Source organism: Siphateles boraxobius, unplaced genomic scaffold (genome assembly GCF_051911475.1).
Source record: "Siphateles boraxobius isolate OS27281-9 unplaced genomic scaffold, OSU_SipBor_1 22, whole genome shotgun sequence".
Taxonomy (NCBI): Eukaryota; Metazoa; Chordata; class Actinopteri; order Cypriniformes; family Leuciscidae; genus Siphateles; species Siphateles boraxobius.
The window spans coordinates 36,008,058-36,025,000 of NW_027508833.1; the positions used below are offsets into that span (position 1 = coordinate 36,008,058).

Genomic DNA, 16,943 nt, shown 5'->3' on the forward strand with positions numbered 1-16,943 from the left:
GTGGTTTGGGTGATCTCACCCCGTCACACATGAGCACACATGACAAAAGTGCCCGAGTGCTGGCAGGCCATCAGACCTCTTTGTCTTGTGTGTGTGGGAGTGTGTGTTCATGAGACTTTCCAGGCCATGCCAAGTTAAGGAGGTTCGGGCCAACACCTCCTGACAAGGGCAGATCAGCATGGAGAGAAGAGAGTAGATCGGTCTTACTATGATCTTGCTGCCTTCTGTCGGGACCATTACAGTGACTGCAAATATGCTTTTATTTTCAATTGTATTGTCAACAGGATATTAAATTACTTAAGACTGAATGTCGTTGCTTCTCAACCAGACACAATCTTTTTTTTTTTTTGTCAGTAAAGCTGAGCAAATTTGATTAAAACACTATGAAATCAGTTAACGTAAAAGGATTTTTCAGAAACACTACTGATATTTTTTTTAAACTAACTGTTTCTGTTTGAGATCAGTGACCCTTGAAAAAAAAAAAAACGCATTAAAGAAAGAAAAAAAAAATCACAATAAAATATTTTAAAATAATCAAAATAAAAATTACTAATTTAAATAAATTTTAAACTTTTTTAAAATGTATTTATTATTCATTAATTGCATTATTATAATACAAATCATTTTACTATTGTTTCCATCTTAAATAAATTGGGGTGTGTGATCAAGTTGACATCGGGTTTATAATCCGTCCTCATAAACGTTAAGTACGTTTTGTGAGACATTAAAATGGTCTTGGGCTCTCCAAACTGAACATGAGGGTCAATTCATCATGACCTTAAAAAGAGTCCACGGAGAGTGATGTAGCCACAGTCACACTGTGCAAAATTGACCATAATGATCACACAACAGGAAGTAGTGGTCTGACCCACTAGCCCAGCTGTCATACAGCTTTCACCCAAGCTAGTCATGTCAATTCTCCCAGCGACCCCAGGAATCCACGTAATGAAGTTATTATACATTAACACGGTTTCACACCCGCATCTGCGCACGCACACACACCAATACAGATGCGTTAAATCACACAACGTATCCTCGCAGGGGTGAGGCTCGAGTTGAAACTCTAAACTAGGGCCGCCCGAAAAAAGCTACCTGCGAGCCAGGCGGAGTGGTGCACTTTTGATAGACGCTGTGTAGTTGTCAGCCTCTTTGATGTCGTCGGATTGATCTGGCAAGAGCTGGGGGCTCTTTGTTTCTCTCGGCGTCCCCGCGAGCTGTCTGATCCCACAATGCAGTGCGACACTGAATCTCTGGGGTTACCATCATCTGGGCAGGCTGGGCGGCTCGCAAGAGAGAGCCTCGCTGGATTTCTCCCACGTGAGCCGGCTCTCCAGATGGCCTCAAAGAGTCGAGCGAACGGCTCAGCCAACATTTCAGCCCCAACACACACAAAAAGGAAGCAAATGCACTCTAAATATTTTATAGATATTCCACATTCCCTCAATGAAGGAATGACAGACATTGCATATCATAAAGCGGAATAAAAGAGAGATTTTGATGAAAGATTAATCACATCTTTTGCTGTGATTTTCAATACTAGCGCTGTTTACTCGCTCCTGATGAGTGGAGAGCACTCAGAGTGTCGGGAGATGAAATAAGCACCTTGGTTGATTGTTGGAGAGCACCTTTGGACGGCAATCTGAGAACGAGATCAAATAGTTGCACAAAGTTTGATTTAATTACTTTTGTGACCGTTGGAAAAGGGCCTTGTGAAACGGCGGCTGGATCTGGTCTTTTTCACGGGGAATCCGGGCTCTTGAACGGGAGGAAATCACGAGCGGGTCTGGGTGTGTCTTTCGTGGCGTCCAAAGGTATGTCACCGGCATCGTGACTCATCCGACTCTTCTGGTGAAACAAACGGAAGCGGTGTCATTTGTAGTCACGCGATTGCCCTTTTCCGCATCTGATATTTCAGTCGCACGTCAATAGTGGCACCGATGCTCAAAGTAATTGGTGCTTAATTTGTACATAAACAGCAGAGGCAGTTTCCATCACAGCCTGTGTCTTTAGAAATCATTAATCTCTAATTAGGGCCAGTTGGGACCAGCAGTTAGAAGGTTAAAGAGGTTCTGACAGCCCTAATCATTGCTCAGGAAGCTGAAAATATATGCAAAGTCTCAGCAGATGGGGCGAGATCAGCCTCTGCCAAGTGATAACTGTTATTCCTTTGCACCTCCAAAGCTGTCATCCTAATAGGCACATTTTGAATTTATTAATGCTCTAGTTACAGTGTCTGCACAGTCTCTAATGGTATGTCAGCCGGAGAGTGTAAACCAAACGATTAACTCGTATTACCTGGTAATGATAGAAATGTTTGTCATGATTACACTCCCCTCACACAAATTAGCGCAAGAACGCTCAGACCAAGAGGGAGACCCCTGAACAGCTCTTGAGCCAAATTTGCGTCTTGCTTCATGTTTTTTTTTCTTCTTCCCTTCATCTGTTTGTTGTGACATACTGTGACATGCTTATTTATTTTTAACCCGTTCTTTTCCGACAAGAGAAGAACAGCTTGGTGCTAAGTGATAGAGCGCTCCGGGCAAAAGAGACCCCGACAAATTAGCGTGCGCACATTCTCCGTCTGCTGCAACATCTGATCGTAGTCCGCATTCTCTGTTTTGGCTTTTCAAATGTAGCTAAGATTTTAATATCTAGCTATTGGTGCCACAGATGTAAAATTAACAATTAACTGGGCAACTAGGAAGAAACAAGCCACTCTTTTCTCCATCAAACAGGTGGCTTTCAGCAATGAGAAATGCGCTAGTTGCACTTAGCATCAGCGCTATCGTTTAGACAACAGCGATACGTGTAGAATACTTTTGATTAGCAAAGTGGCGCAGATGTAGAAAAATGAAAATGCTGGTGGAGTAAAAACAGTTTTTTGCTCCCCAGATCGTTTAAAAAAAAACTAAAATAAATAAATAAAAACAACAACAACAAAAAAAAAAAACATGATTAGATGAGCTAGACTAACTGGTGAGAATAATTGGCATGCTAGTAAGCAGAGTGCATGCAGTGGTAATTATACACTGCAGTTCTCCGTCCACATAGCAGGTACATTAACTGGCTAGCGGAAAGAGCAAATTACACTGAAAGCTTTCCTCACCTCAGCCAGTGAGGCTTTGAGATAATAACTTCGCTAAAATATATTCCACTCACAAATACTGCCCTCCTTTCATTCACAGTACTGGATGCTGTCTCTAATGAAGTGTATTCATGATGGACAAACATGAAGCATATTCAGCATATAATTTTCATTTAGATTTACATAGATGTTAGAACCAGGAGCAATCTTGCTTTTGCAAGACATCAACTGAAGAAATAATTGTTGGGAGTTACAATTTTACATAACAAACAAAGAGAACTTAACATTGTTTATTATTATTTATTTTTATTTAATTGTAGTTACGTTCTTTCTTTTATTTCTTTGTGTCACCAATGGTAGTTGCGGCCTACTTGGTGGCCTAAACAAGATAAAACATGACCAAATGCATTTTACATTATAACATTATTATAACAGATTTAATGACTGTATTCAAATTGTACTTTTTTTGTATTAGATCTGTTTTTTCTTTTAATAAAGCAAAATGACACCTCAACTTGATAGCCAGTGATAATGCATTTTGTTAAATAGCAATTTGAAAATTTTGCTCCACAAAAATAAATTCTAAAATGTGAATCTAAGGAAGTATAATTACCTGAAATTAAAACACTAAAATAGCAAGTTAGTTAAAACATTTCAGTGTTGACTTGACAAACATTTAAATTTTTATTTTAATTTAGATTATATATTTTATATCTAAAATTAATCAACTTTTGTGGACCAGGGTGGAAAAACATTTCCCAGAATGCATTCGCTGTGTTGAATTCTCTGAATTGCCATTTAGTAAATTATGTTTTGTGTCACTCTAATTCAACTTCCTGTTGGGTGTGACCAATTCCATTCAAATTCCAATCTATAAATTGAGGAGGAGGCAATTCTTCGATTTTGAATAGTCAATTGATTACTGACCAAATTTAGATTCTGCCACAGTGTGTTTTTACGCAAAATGATACTTAAATGTAATAAATTACTATGGAAGCTGCATTCAAAATACATCCAAAATGCTTTTGGTCACAGGTGCTTTCCAAGGCAAACGTGTCCGTTTTGTAACAGCACACCTGAAGGGTCTTCCTCCTGTTGGTGAGCTCTGAATCTCTCGACCCCTCGTGGGAGGGAGGGCAGCATGAGAAAAGATCTGTAGCTCAGATGAAAGAAGAAGTCTTCTAAGAAGCTCATGTTACATGCCATCACAATAACAAGGAGCTACTGTTTCCCTCCTTCACTTCTTGTGCATTGTCTTGCATTTTGACACCTCTATTGACGATTGAGACAGGATGTGTCCCGTCACAATAGGGTCTATGCTGGAAACGTTGATTATCTTTATTTGAAATCTTGCTTCATGTTACTGTACAGTCCTCATACGACTCCTCAGAACAGGCTTGCCCTCGACCCTGACACGCCAGTGACTTTCTCACTCTCTCCACAATGATTAAGAGAACAAAGTCTCACATTATCAGCGCTCAGAGTTTCTGTCACTGAAGGCTTTCACCCGTTTTAATACTTCTGCCGGTGCATGAAGAAACCAAAGTCGACGGCCTTGTCTTCCACTCAACTTGAATGGCCTTTGTTTGGTGGGCTGTTTTTTTGTGCGTGTCCGTCAACCTGTGGCCTCGCCCTGAAGAAACCTTCAGTCAGCGTGTCCTGAGCTCTGAAAGATGGGATTCACATGGAGTAAAATATTTATACAAGAGGGGCAGCATTATCAGTTTGACCCTGTGACCCCTTTTCATTAGAGTACAGGTTGGGGCAACTGTAACTAACACTTTTTACCTCCCTCAGCTCAGTTATAACGGCACCCTTCACCGGAAAGCATACATAAGCGTGCGCACACACACGAACGCACGCACGCACAATATGTATAATATACACACATCTGAAATAATATTAGTTCACCCAAAAAATGAAAATTCTGTCATCATTTACAGACCTTCAAGTTGTTCCAAACCTGAGCTATCCCTTTAAATTAAGAATATCTTTCTGATTGTATATATATATATATATATATATATAGAGAGAGAGATATATATATATATATATATATATATATATATATATATATATACATAGAGAGAGAGAGAGAGAGAGAGAGAGAGAGAGAGAGAGAGAGAGAGAGAGAGAGAGAGAGACATCTAATATATTAATCAAAACTATAACTTTTTTATTTAAAAGGTTATTAAATTAGGCTTAATAAATCACACACACGGTAACACTTTACAATAAGGTCTCATTTGTTAACACTAAATGCAACAACTAACATAAACTAACAATGAACAATACTGTATTTTCTTACAGCAATTTTTACACAATTTTTATTTTAATTAATTTTTTAATGCTAGTTCATTAAAATGTCAATGTTAGTTCAGTGCATTAACTAATGTTATCAGATACAACTTTTGATTGTAAAAATGTATTAGTAAAAGGCTGAAATGAACATTTGAGATTAATAAATGCTTTAGAAGTATTGTTCACTGTTAAAGTTAACTGTGTTAACAAATGAAACCTGTGTGTGTGGTCGTGTGTGTGTGTGGTCGTGTGTGTGTATGTGATGTTTCAAAATATCTTTTAATACATAATTTTTTTGTCCTGTATCCCTTTATTAATATAGACATTGAGATATACTTTATTTTCTCTTGTATTTCACTCCTTTTATCTTGTTAGCTTAAGAAATCCTAACACCACATTGCTAAAAATCCGCAAAATGCGGAAACATAAAAGATTTCTTAGAAAATTCTTTTCAAGGCTTCAAGACAAAGCATCATTGTGTGCTGTTGGCACTTGAGAAATGCATCCATACAAATACTTACAAGGATATGCTTAAGGCATTTTCAAAAGCATCTCTGTTTTGTTTTGTTTTGATATGCATCATACTTGAGTGTTGTCTTATTTAACGAATAAAAGATTCCAAGGACAGTCTCAAAGGAGCAGGATGAAATGACACATTTCAATTAAATAGCATAACTTTTAATTAACTTCTCTATTCCGGTTTACTTTCTCACATTTTCTCCAGATCTTAAGATAAGATTTCTTGAAAAATATGCGAAAAAGTGCTTCACATTAATAGTTAACTGCTGTGTGTGGGAGATTTTGATAAGGCGCTCCAACCTTTCAAGTTGTATCTTACTGACCTTTTATTCTCAAGCTCAACTTCCATCAAACACAGTTGCACTAATATTGCAGTTTGTTGAATTGAAGTAGAAGCTCCTATGGAACTAAAGCAAGGGTTTGGTGATGCCTCGTCATTTTTACCATAGGAATCCAGATTTTTTTCACCCAAACTTTTTTTCAACTCTAATTTGCTGCATTGTTCCAGATTCCCCAAAGGCAAAGGTAAATGAAGGTTAGCCTTGGCCGATGGCTGAGCAGACAGAGAGAGAGAGAGAGAGAGAGAGAGAGAGAGAGAGAGAGAGAGAGAGAGAGAGAGAGAAGAGAAAGAGAGAGAGAGAAAGAGAGAGAGTGAGAGAGTGAGAGAGAGAGAGAGAGAGAGAGAGAGAGAGACCTGCTCACAGTGCCTTTGCGATTGTTCTAGCCCTCATCCCAGCATGCGAGCGCTCAGTATGAGTCTGCTACAGCAGGTTTTAAGTTCCACTTCTTATGTAATTTATCCATCAAACTGTCCACCCCATGTCCCTGTACTTGCCAGTCCACTGAAGGAGACCTGAAACTGTTCAGGGAAACACCTGCCGCCTCGTTTTCTTATGTTTTAGATCTTCTCTCTCTTTTTTCTTTTTTAGTCCTGACCACCTTCACACTATAACTGAAAAAATTCTAAATGAAGCAGGCAAAGTCATGGAAAGTCATACAAATAAGTCATTTAGAGTGGAAATAAATAAGTAAAAGTTTTGCTTTTATTTTTATTAAAGCAATAATATCGCATATTCTGGTAAAACCGCTGTATTCTTTAAGCTATGAAGTCATTCTTATGGTTGTTTTAGTATCTTTGGCATTACGTTGTGGCAACAAAGTAAATTTGGAAACAACTTTACACAGAAAAAAATGAATGAGGATTTTTTTTTCACAATAAAATCATGTTAGCACACGTATTGTTTACAGCTTGTGGCAATATTATTAAACTCTGGAGTAATTTAATTTTATCGATTGTTTCCTTCGTACTTCCATTGTAACCTTACTGTAATTCGTTTTTAGGCCACAAGTGATTGTTTAAATTGCACTGAACCAGGAATATTCCTTTGTTGACTTATTTGAATTTGCATTTGTTCATAATCAAACGAAAGCGTGTGATGAAAATGTAAACAATGAAAATAATGTGATAGAAAAAAAGGCAGTGAAAAATTATGAAAAGTGAATCTGTAGGACAGGAAAAGAGCTGTAACTCATTCTCTATTCTAAAACATGAATTAAATTCATTACATCTTTAATTAACAGGGTATTAAATACCAATATGTGAATGGTCTTTGATACCCCATCCTTTAAATATTCAAAATTGAGTTAGGACTTTTGCTGTAATTATCTACAATAAACTAAAATCCATTAGTTATTACAGTGAGAAAAACAAAGCTAGTAAATAACATGACATTTCAATGTCTTTAACCCTCAAAGTAGGTAAGAATGCTAATAGCGCATTTGATTAGAAGACATGCTAATTCATGGAATGTATATTCATAAGCGGGGTTTATACTAAGCACATTACATACAGTACAAGTGCTTCACGTTTCTTTATGAAAGCATTCTTCCACTTAGAGGATGTGAAAGGTCCTCAGATAGATGCGGAGACAGCAAACGTAGTCCATAGCTAATTAATTCATCATTAGCCTTTCTTTGGTAAACACAAAGCCACAATTGCTGTGCTCCTTTAACCTTGAAGTTCAGGAGTGGCCAACTGTGATAATCTTTTCCACTGTCGTTATTATTATCAAAGGGCTCAAAGAGTGGTGAGCATTTGTGCGAGCGCACACACACACAAACACAGAGCGGGAGTGTGTGAGTTAGAGGAAATGGAAAAAAGCGAGAGAGACATTTCAGGCTGTCCTTAGCGCGGCCCTTTTGTCACAGCAGAATCAGATCTGCATTACCCGTGCTCATCAGATAGTGAGCGTTTAGAAACAGGAGGGGGATATTGACTTTTCCTTTCTTTTTTTCTTTTCTTTTTTTTCAAATCACTGGCGAGGCATTTAGTGCCTGCAGGAATGTCAAATCTCCAACCTGCATTTTGATGTCTGTGCCCCAGGTTAGGTCTGCTCTGGCATGCTTGGAGCTCCGTTGTTTGTGCTTTAGCATCCATTAAGCGTCCTTGACTCAATGTTACCCAGGGCCTTTATGGTCAGCTCAGGGCGTCATGGCTACAGCAGGTCTGAGAGCAAGGTGCTGGGATCGGGTGGAAAGAAAGAGTTTCCTTTAATAGCGCTGAGCTGAAGTAATTGCTTTTGACTTTTCAGATCTTGCCACAATAAAGATCACTATTAAAGTGAGTATCAAGGGTAAGTGGCGTCAAAAGAATTTGCAGTTCGGCTGAATGGAGGCTGGTATAACGTGTGACTTTAATTAATTTTACAGTCACTTCCCATTGCTAATACTGTTAAAATATGCAGGATATTTAGTTTAGTATATATGTAATATCTAGTAAAGTAGATATCTATCTATCCATCCATCCATCTCTCTATCTATCCCTCTATATCTATCAATCTAAATTAACCTTAAAAAATCTATCTATCTATCCGTCCGTTCGTCATTCATTTTGTTTTCTCTAATGAGAGAGCATTTGTAGCCATAACTGTAAAAAAGCATACAATAACAACTCACTGTTGATTGGCATTTCCTACGGACTTGGGTGTTTGCCAACTTTTTTTACGGAATCCAAAAAAAATAAAAATAAAATTCTCACAGTGGCAAACGTGAAAGCTGATTTATCATAATTTATGTATAAACAAGAAATCAATATTTCATTTGTTTAAGTGTCACAGTTATTGTAAATACCAGTATATTGTGTAGACTAAAACTGTATGATACCTTTGTGTGAGGAACGAACTGAAATTTAAGCCATAATTCACTGAAAATGTAGCATTTAAAATTCAATGTAATTGTACGGAAAAGAGCAGCATGAACATTACGTAAAATGTCTTGTTTTGTGTTCTGAAAAAAACTAAAAGAAAAAGAGGGGTTTTGAAAGATATGAAGGTGAGTACTGTAAATGATGACAGAATTTTTATTTTTGGGTGAACTTTACCCTTAAAGCGTAGTCAGTTTGGGACAGTTTCGTACAGCAGACTCTCACACTTTGCGACCAACCAACCACTGTTATTAGCACTATATGGTCAAGGCAGCGAGACGAAAGCGTGCCATTCCATTATTTTTCCCAATGCCATTTTCCTCAGTCATTTACAAATACGGCATCCTGTACTTGCTTTTGGCAGGCACACCCCTATCAGTTTCTGTCTCTATTATCTCTACAACTGTGTATGCATTAGCCCACCGGCCTCATATTCAAAACCCTCATTATGCCCGACCGCTATCTGATGTTACAAAAACAGTAATGGCACACATCTCTAAAGATGGCAGAGAAGCGGTGTGCACAAAAAAATAAAAAGAAATATCCCGGCTAAGATGATGAGAGCGAAATCAAGCCGCCGGAGCATCCTTCTTCCTTTTACCTCAATCATCCGACCCGCGTCCCTGCGCCCTCTCGGCCCTTACTGCCAACACCCTACCGTCGTCTCCCTTCCATACCTATTTCATGTTGTTTAATGCCACCCTCCTCTTTTGAAGTTTTGAAGCAAGGTTCAAAAGAGCCAGGTGCTGAATCATAATATTAAAGCAGAGGAGGGGGGTGTGTGTGTGGGGGGGTGGAGGCTTCATAAAAGCAGGAAGATCTGAGCGGGCCAAGGCAACAAACATGGCTTTCAACTGCCTTTCTGTCGGCCCCTTCTGCAGATGTCACCAGTTGTTATCCCCAGCAGAGACTTCAAGCGTGGAGCAGCGCCCCTGGCTCCGTCCGCGCACACGTTTCAAGTGTCAATCACACGGGGGAGGGCTTCCTGGTCACTGTCCTGTGTAAAGTGCCAACATTTTGCCATTGATTTAACTCACTCAATACACAAAGATGGAGCCAGCTATGTGCGTTAGGGGTGGGGGGAAAAGACCCTTTGGCAAGGTTATTTTACTGAACAGTGGTTTTGCACTCTGTGCTTCTTGGTTTGACTGCCACTTAACAGCCGTCTATGCCTGATCTGAGCGACGGGGAAAAAAATGAAAGGGGAAGGAAAATTGTTTGGAGGCAAAAGAACATGCAAACTGAAAGGGAAATCATGTATTGAGACAGATAGCAACATTGTCTGAGACAACAAAACTTCCTTTTAACCTCATTTAGCCTCGAAATACCTCCTGGGAGGCCGCATTGTGAAAGTTTCTTTAAACATGTTTAGCACTTCAGTGCCTCGGAAAAATGAAACGAATACTTTGTACACTCGGTCAATGCTGAGAGAGGTTTTGCTTGTTGATTGTTTGATGTTACTGCTAGGAGAGACATCAAACAGGAAAGCGTCAATAGTCTGACTAACGTCGAGGCAAGTGCCTCAGAATAGATGCTTTTTTCAGGCTGAGCTCGTTGAGCTGCTAGAACAGAAAGAGAAAAAAGGCGAGACAAAATTCGAAAGCATAAAAAGCTTTTACACATCAGTTAACTGGCTTATTTGTTTTTTACATAATCACTAAACACCTGTCAACGCCATTCATGTTCCCACTCCAGTCCCACAGATTTGTCCAGTAACTTTGACCCCCAGGACCTTTAGGATACAAGTAACAATAAGACTTTTTTCTCTTTCTCTTTCGCGATCGACGAGACCATCTGTTTGGAATGTGTTTTGCTCCCACAAAAGAGGAAGAAAATAAGACCACAGACACATTTGACCTTGGCACGTCCTTTCACCTCCTTGTACCTCCCTCTCCCCCCTCAGGGGTCTGGCCATGAGGACACTGTCAGTCTGAATGGGACATCCTGGATACATAATCGTGGGTAGCCGTTATGGATTTCCCCTGTTGCATTATCTTTCAACAGTTTGACTTTGGGAAGAATTACTTCAAGACTCCATTCAGTCTACGGCAGACAAACAAGTTAGCAAAGTCTTGCTGTATCTTTAACCCTTTAGCTGCTGGAAGTTGTCCTGACCCCTGAAATAACAATGTTCTTCTGATATACAATCTATGTGTATATAACAAGAACAAACAATATAGTGTATATAAGCAAATTCGTAAATACAGAGAAATTCAGAGAAAAAAAGAGGTGCTTCACACTTGAAGTCCCTGTTGGGGATAACAACTGGTGACATCTGCAGAAATATATTTGATTAAAATTTGCATATGTGGCTATTGAGAACAAAAGTATTTATAATACATATACAATATACTGAATTATAAAATAATAACTGAATAGCTTTATAGACTGTTTTATTAATATATATATGAAAAAGGCTGTTTAAATCAGTCAGTAATACACAAACACATTTGGCACACACACGACCACACACACACACACACACACACACACACACACACACACACACACACACACACACACACACACACACACACACACACACACACACACGACTACACACACACACGACCACACACACACACACACACACACACACACACACACACACACACACACACACACACACACACACACACACACACACACACACACACACACACACACACACACACACACACACACACACACGTTATGCGTCAAACACATGAATATCTCCTCCACACCCCCTCCACCTTTTGAAAACTTTTTTTGCAAAGAACAACAAGCCTAATTCTGGAGAGTTAATGTGAATTCCACAGGAAATTAGTTGTTTTCAAAAGGGGTCAAATTAAACTTGGGCAGAGCGACACATGCTGACAGACACAGGAATATACGTCATTAACCATATTTGGCGATGCCCTTTCAACTTTACGGTTAACAATGGAAGCGTGTTTGTAATGACACTGGACGCCTGTGATGAAAAATGTCACAATTATTCATGTGCGAGGTTGACTCTCCAACACTGACCGAGCACATGAAGGGGTTCCTGTAGATCTCGCGTACCCTCACAAGCGTGCACTTTCCTGAACCGTGTTTGAACCGTGCCAAGCTGCCCAAACACAGAGAAACAGAGCAATCCCATGGGTACGGATTTTACAGGAGGGCACTTGCTATGTCACGTACCTCAAACAAAGATGATTGGCCCGAGGAGTGATGCAAAGGATCTTGGGGGCTGCTTCGGGCTTTGCCGTTCTGTAAAATAGCAGGAAGCATATATCTGTCAGTCTCCATTTAAAAGTTCACCTGTAAGGAAATGTTCTGGCCAGGAGTGCTGACACAATCACGGCGCCTAGCAACACATCCTCCTGATCCCTGCCTTTTGTGATATGACATGCTTCTGAACCACAAAGTTTCCTGCTTTGTGCACAGATCGTCTCAACCAAGCCTCTCGCCTTTGTTCAGGACGTAGGAGGGATAAAAAAAGATAGAACGAGGCAAAAGCGAGAGGCAGAACAAGGCAGAGAAAAAAGAATGGAAGAGATGCCGGTGTCCGTCATTGTCCGGCACAGTGTTCTCTTTTTTCACAGTCACATGAGGGATGTCTTCAGAAAATCACATGGCTCTTTTTGTTTGACGGCCAAGAATACTGAAGGTTGTGATATAACGATTCTATTCTTCTGCCAACAGCACATATTGAGTGGCTCCTCTAAACACTGGGAGGACACAGCTAATGCCCTCTCTTTGTTTGCCGAGAGGTAGATTTCAATTACATGCATGGGAAAAGAACTTGTTGTACACATAATTTCACGATCAGAAGGCTGTTAATGTCTGACACCAGTGTGTATGGCGCAGGGTTAATACCGCGGGGGGGTAGAGCTGTGTAAGAGTGACAAAATTGTTAGGTGACTTGGGGGCTTTGCAGTGTCCACCTGGCTCAGTTTGCTGCCAACGTTTCTATCACACCTCTGAGATCGCTAAGCCCACCTCCTCACCTCGCTCCCCTGGCACACGCCTTGTTTTCGGTGTTGTTTTATTCCCTGTAGAAAGGGTCAGCCAATGAAATGACCTCTATGGTCCTCCAAATCCTAAACCAAACCAGACCGATTTGCATAAAAGACAGGAGAAACCAAAGTTGAAAAAAAGGGAAGTAAAACAATAACATTGTTAGGGTTTCCCAAACGGGGGTTCATCAACAAAAAGTTGAGATTGTGGTAGAAGTGATATAATGTAAAACTAATTTAAATAAAACACATAGTAATTATAATAATCATTTCAATTGAAAAAGAGGTTAGTGAACATGCAAAGATGATTTAAAATTCATTACTATTGTTAACATTTTTTTTTAAAAATGTAATATTAAAGGTCATGGGTTTAACTTGACAAAAAAAAAAAGCTAGGCACTAACAATTGTTTTGTACAAGTGACTTTTGACATGGCAGTAAAACATATTCCCATTTGTATCCTTGCAAATAATAAGTGTATTTTTAAAGTGTTTGAACTAAGGAAACACCCCTTAAATTGGTTATAAATATCACTAAACACTGTGTATGAATCAGAGTCATACAGCTCTTTTCGTCTTCTCAACTGATCGTGTATTGTTCATAATGGCAAACGCTCCTTGTGTGTGTGGGTGTGTGAACGTCTGCATCTGCCTTAACACAATAAGAGTTATTAGGTTGCAAGCCTAGTTCAAACAAAGACTCTTCTGAAGTACCTAAAAACATCTGAGCGCACACATTCAAAGGCCACCGCAACGGATCAAGCAGCCCTTTCTTAAGATCCGCACATACAGTAATATGAGCTCTATCCCAAAAAATGTCTCGGTCCACTCCCTAGTTCACTATGTGGACTATATGTATCAATAGAGTGTGAACACAAAGGCCCTGTTCCAAATGGAACCTTCAGCCCTTGCGATCTTCATCAGAGTCTGCAGTTTCGTGACGTAATGCCACTTTGACCGGCAGGTAGAAGTCTGCTGAGGAGCTCTGCAAAAGTACGCATTGAGGGCGCATATCGGCCGCATATTCTTAAACATAAAATACAAAAAAATGGAACACCCTATGATCTTGTAAGTGACCGTAAGTGCATATGAAGTGTGCCATTTAGGACAAGGCCAAATTGGAGCACTAGCAAGGGCTTTAATAGACTTAACACTGGATGACCTACTGTCCTGTGACCGACACGTTTACATGGTCACGCATTAAAACATCAAGTCAAGTCAAATATATTTATATAGCGCTTTTCACAATACAGATTGTATCAAAGCTGCTTCACAGTATCAATCAAAACAACTTAATGTTTGTTTATTACTGGAAAAAAGACATCCAAGTTTGGTAGAGCTGATCAATGGTATGATTGGTTAATTAATTTGAATATCCCCAACTGAGCAAGCCAAAGGCAACAGTGGCAAGGAACCGAAAAACTCCATCCAGTGACCTAATGGTGTCCTAACACCCCATCAGGTGACCCAATGGAGAAAAAAAAAACCTTGGGAGAACCCAGGCTCAGTCGGGGGCCAGTTCTCCTCTGGCGTTTATGAACTAGAGGCCGAATTTACAGTAACTGTAAGATAAAAAATTTATATGAATGCCTGGCTAAATAGATGCGTCTTCAGTCTAGTTTTAAACTGGGAGAGCGAGTCTGAGCAACGAACAATATCAGGAAGGCTATTCCAGAGCTTCGGAGCTAAATGTGAAAATGCTCTGCCTCCTTTGGTGGATCTGGATATCCTAGGAATGACCAGAAACCTCGAATCTAGTGATCTTAAAGAGCGCGATGGATTGTAAGGCGATAGAAGATCCGTTAAATAGACTGGAGCTAAACCATTTAGAGCTTTATAAGTCAAAAGCAATACCTTGTAATTAATACGGAACTTTATAGGTAACCAATGAAGTGATGATAAAATCGGTGTTATATGATCATATTTTCTTAATCTAGTAAGAACTCTAGCGGCTGCATTTTGGACTAACTGTAGCTTGTTTATTGAAGATGCAGGACAACCAGCTAATAAAGCATTACAGTAATCTAGTCTCGAGGTCATGAATGCATGAACTAACTTTTCTGCATCAGAGACTGATAGCATATTACGTAGCTTAGCAATGTTTCTAAGGTGGAAAAAGGCTGTTTTTGTAACATATGAAATATGCTTTTCAAAAGACAGGTTGCAGTCTAATGTAACACCCAGGTCTTTTACTGTAGCGGATAGAGTAACAGGGCATCCTACTATGTTAAAGTCGTGCTGTGAAAGGTTTTGTGGACGGTTTTTAGAACCGATAAGTATTACCTCTGTCTTGTCTGGATTTAATAAAAGAAAATTATGCGTCATCCAATCTTTTATATCTTTAACACAATCTGTCAATTTGGATAATTTAGCGTATTCATCTGGCCGTGAGGAAATATATATTTGAGTGTCATCAGCATAACAATGGAAACTAATTCCATGTTTCCTTAGAATATTACCAAGTGGCAGCATATATATTGAGAATAATAAAGGGCCTAACACAGATCCCTGCGGCACTCCATAGTTTGCCGAAGTTATAATCGATTTTTCTCCATTTAAGTAGACGAAATGGTAGCGGTCAGATAAGTATGACCTGAACCAGCTTAATGCTTGTCCTTGAACACCAGTGTAATTTTGTAGTCGATCTAAGAGTATTGTGTGATCTATAGTATCGAACGCAGCACTAAGATCAAGTAAAACTAGTACTGAGATACAGCCTTGGTCCGAAGCTAAAAGTAAATCATTTGTGATTCTAACAAGCGCAGTTTCAGTGCTATGATGTGGCCTGAATCCAGACTGAAACTTTTCATAGATGTCGTTTTCTTGCAAGAAAGAGCCGAGTTGAGCGGACACAACTTTTTCTAATATTTTTGACATAAATGGAAGATTCGAAATGGGTCTGTAATTTGCTAGGTTATTTGGATCTAATTGTGGTTTCTTAATAAGAGGTTTTATAACTGCCAGCTTGAACGTTCTTGGAACATGACCTAAAGATAAAGATGAGTTAATAATATTGAGAAGAGGCTCTTCCACTACAGGTAACACTTCTTTCAGTAGTTCAGTTGGTCTGAACTACTGAACATCACATCACTGTTTTTTTATTAACAAAATTGCTATGTAACACACTATGACTTAACCTTTTAGTATAAATTGCTTTGCTAATGCATCTTCATTGTATCTGTTAAAAAGCGCAGTGCTATCATGAAATATGAGCTGATTTTCCATTTTTGTCAGCTTGAACTGGTCTGTTTTGCATTGTGGGAAATTTTAAGAGAACAATTGTTTTAGCACACTGGATCGATGTTGACAATGAGACTGAAATCCTGGGCAGTGCACATACTACTAAACTAGGGAGTTCCTTCTAAGCCAGCATATTAACCATTATGAATCTCATAAATGATTTTGATTTGAGCTTAGCGCTCATGCAACAGCCTGACTCGACTCAATTTAAATAGTGTTTGCTGTTAGCATGCTGCTAAGCTAACACCGCAATACTTTAGGCATAAAAAATACTTAGCATACAGAAATAGGCCAATACAAATACAGAGTAAAATATCGAGATATATATAAACATTTATAATGTTTCTATTAACATTTTCCTTTTTTCAGTATTGAATGTAAAATAAGCATTTCAATGATCAACTTTTCTTTCATCTCATTCCTCATCTTAGATGGCTTTTTTTCCACTGAGCTATTGCAATGCACTCTTGCTTTCACCATGAATCATACATGGGTTCTGCCTTGTAATTGGGATAAAATGAGGCAGCATAATTAAGTTTACTATTCTTCAAAACAGCTTTCACATTCTGAGCACTGGAGAAGTCTTCCTAGATTTTGCAACAATAACATACAGT

At 39.1% G+C, this 16,943-nt stretch overlaps 1 long non-coding RNA gene across 1 annotated transcript in view; it reads right to left on the reverse strand.

Annotated features, from left to right (window-relative positions):
* Positions 1-4,670: 4,670 nt before the first annotated feature.
* Positions 4,671-16,943, reverse strand: part of LOC143747285 (uncharacterized) — an 18,213-nt gene continuing 5,940 nt past the window's right edge. Inside the window, exons 2-3 of the long non-coding RNA XR_013206701.1 lie at positions 12,273-12,341; positions 4,671-4,751 (exon numbers count right to left, since the gene is read on the reverse strand). This is a non-coding gene — a long non-coding RNA (uncharacterized LOC143747285). The remainder of the gene's footprint in view (positions 4,752-12,272; positions 12,342-16,943) is intronic.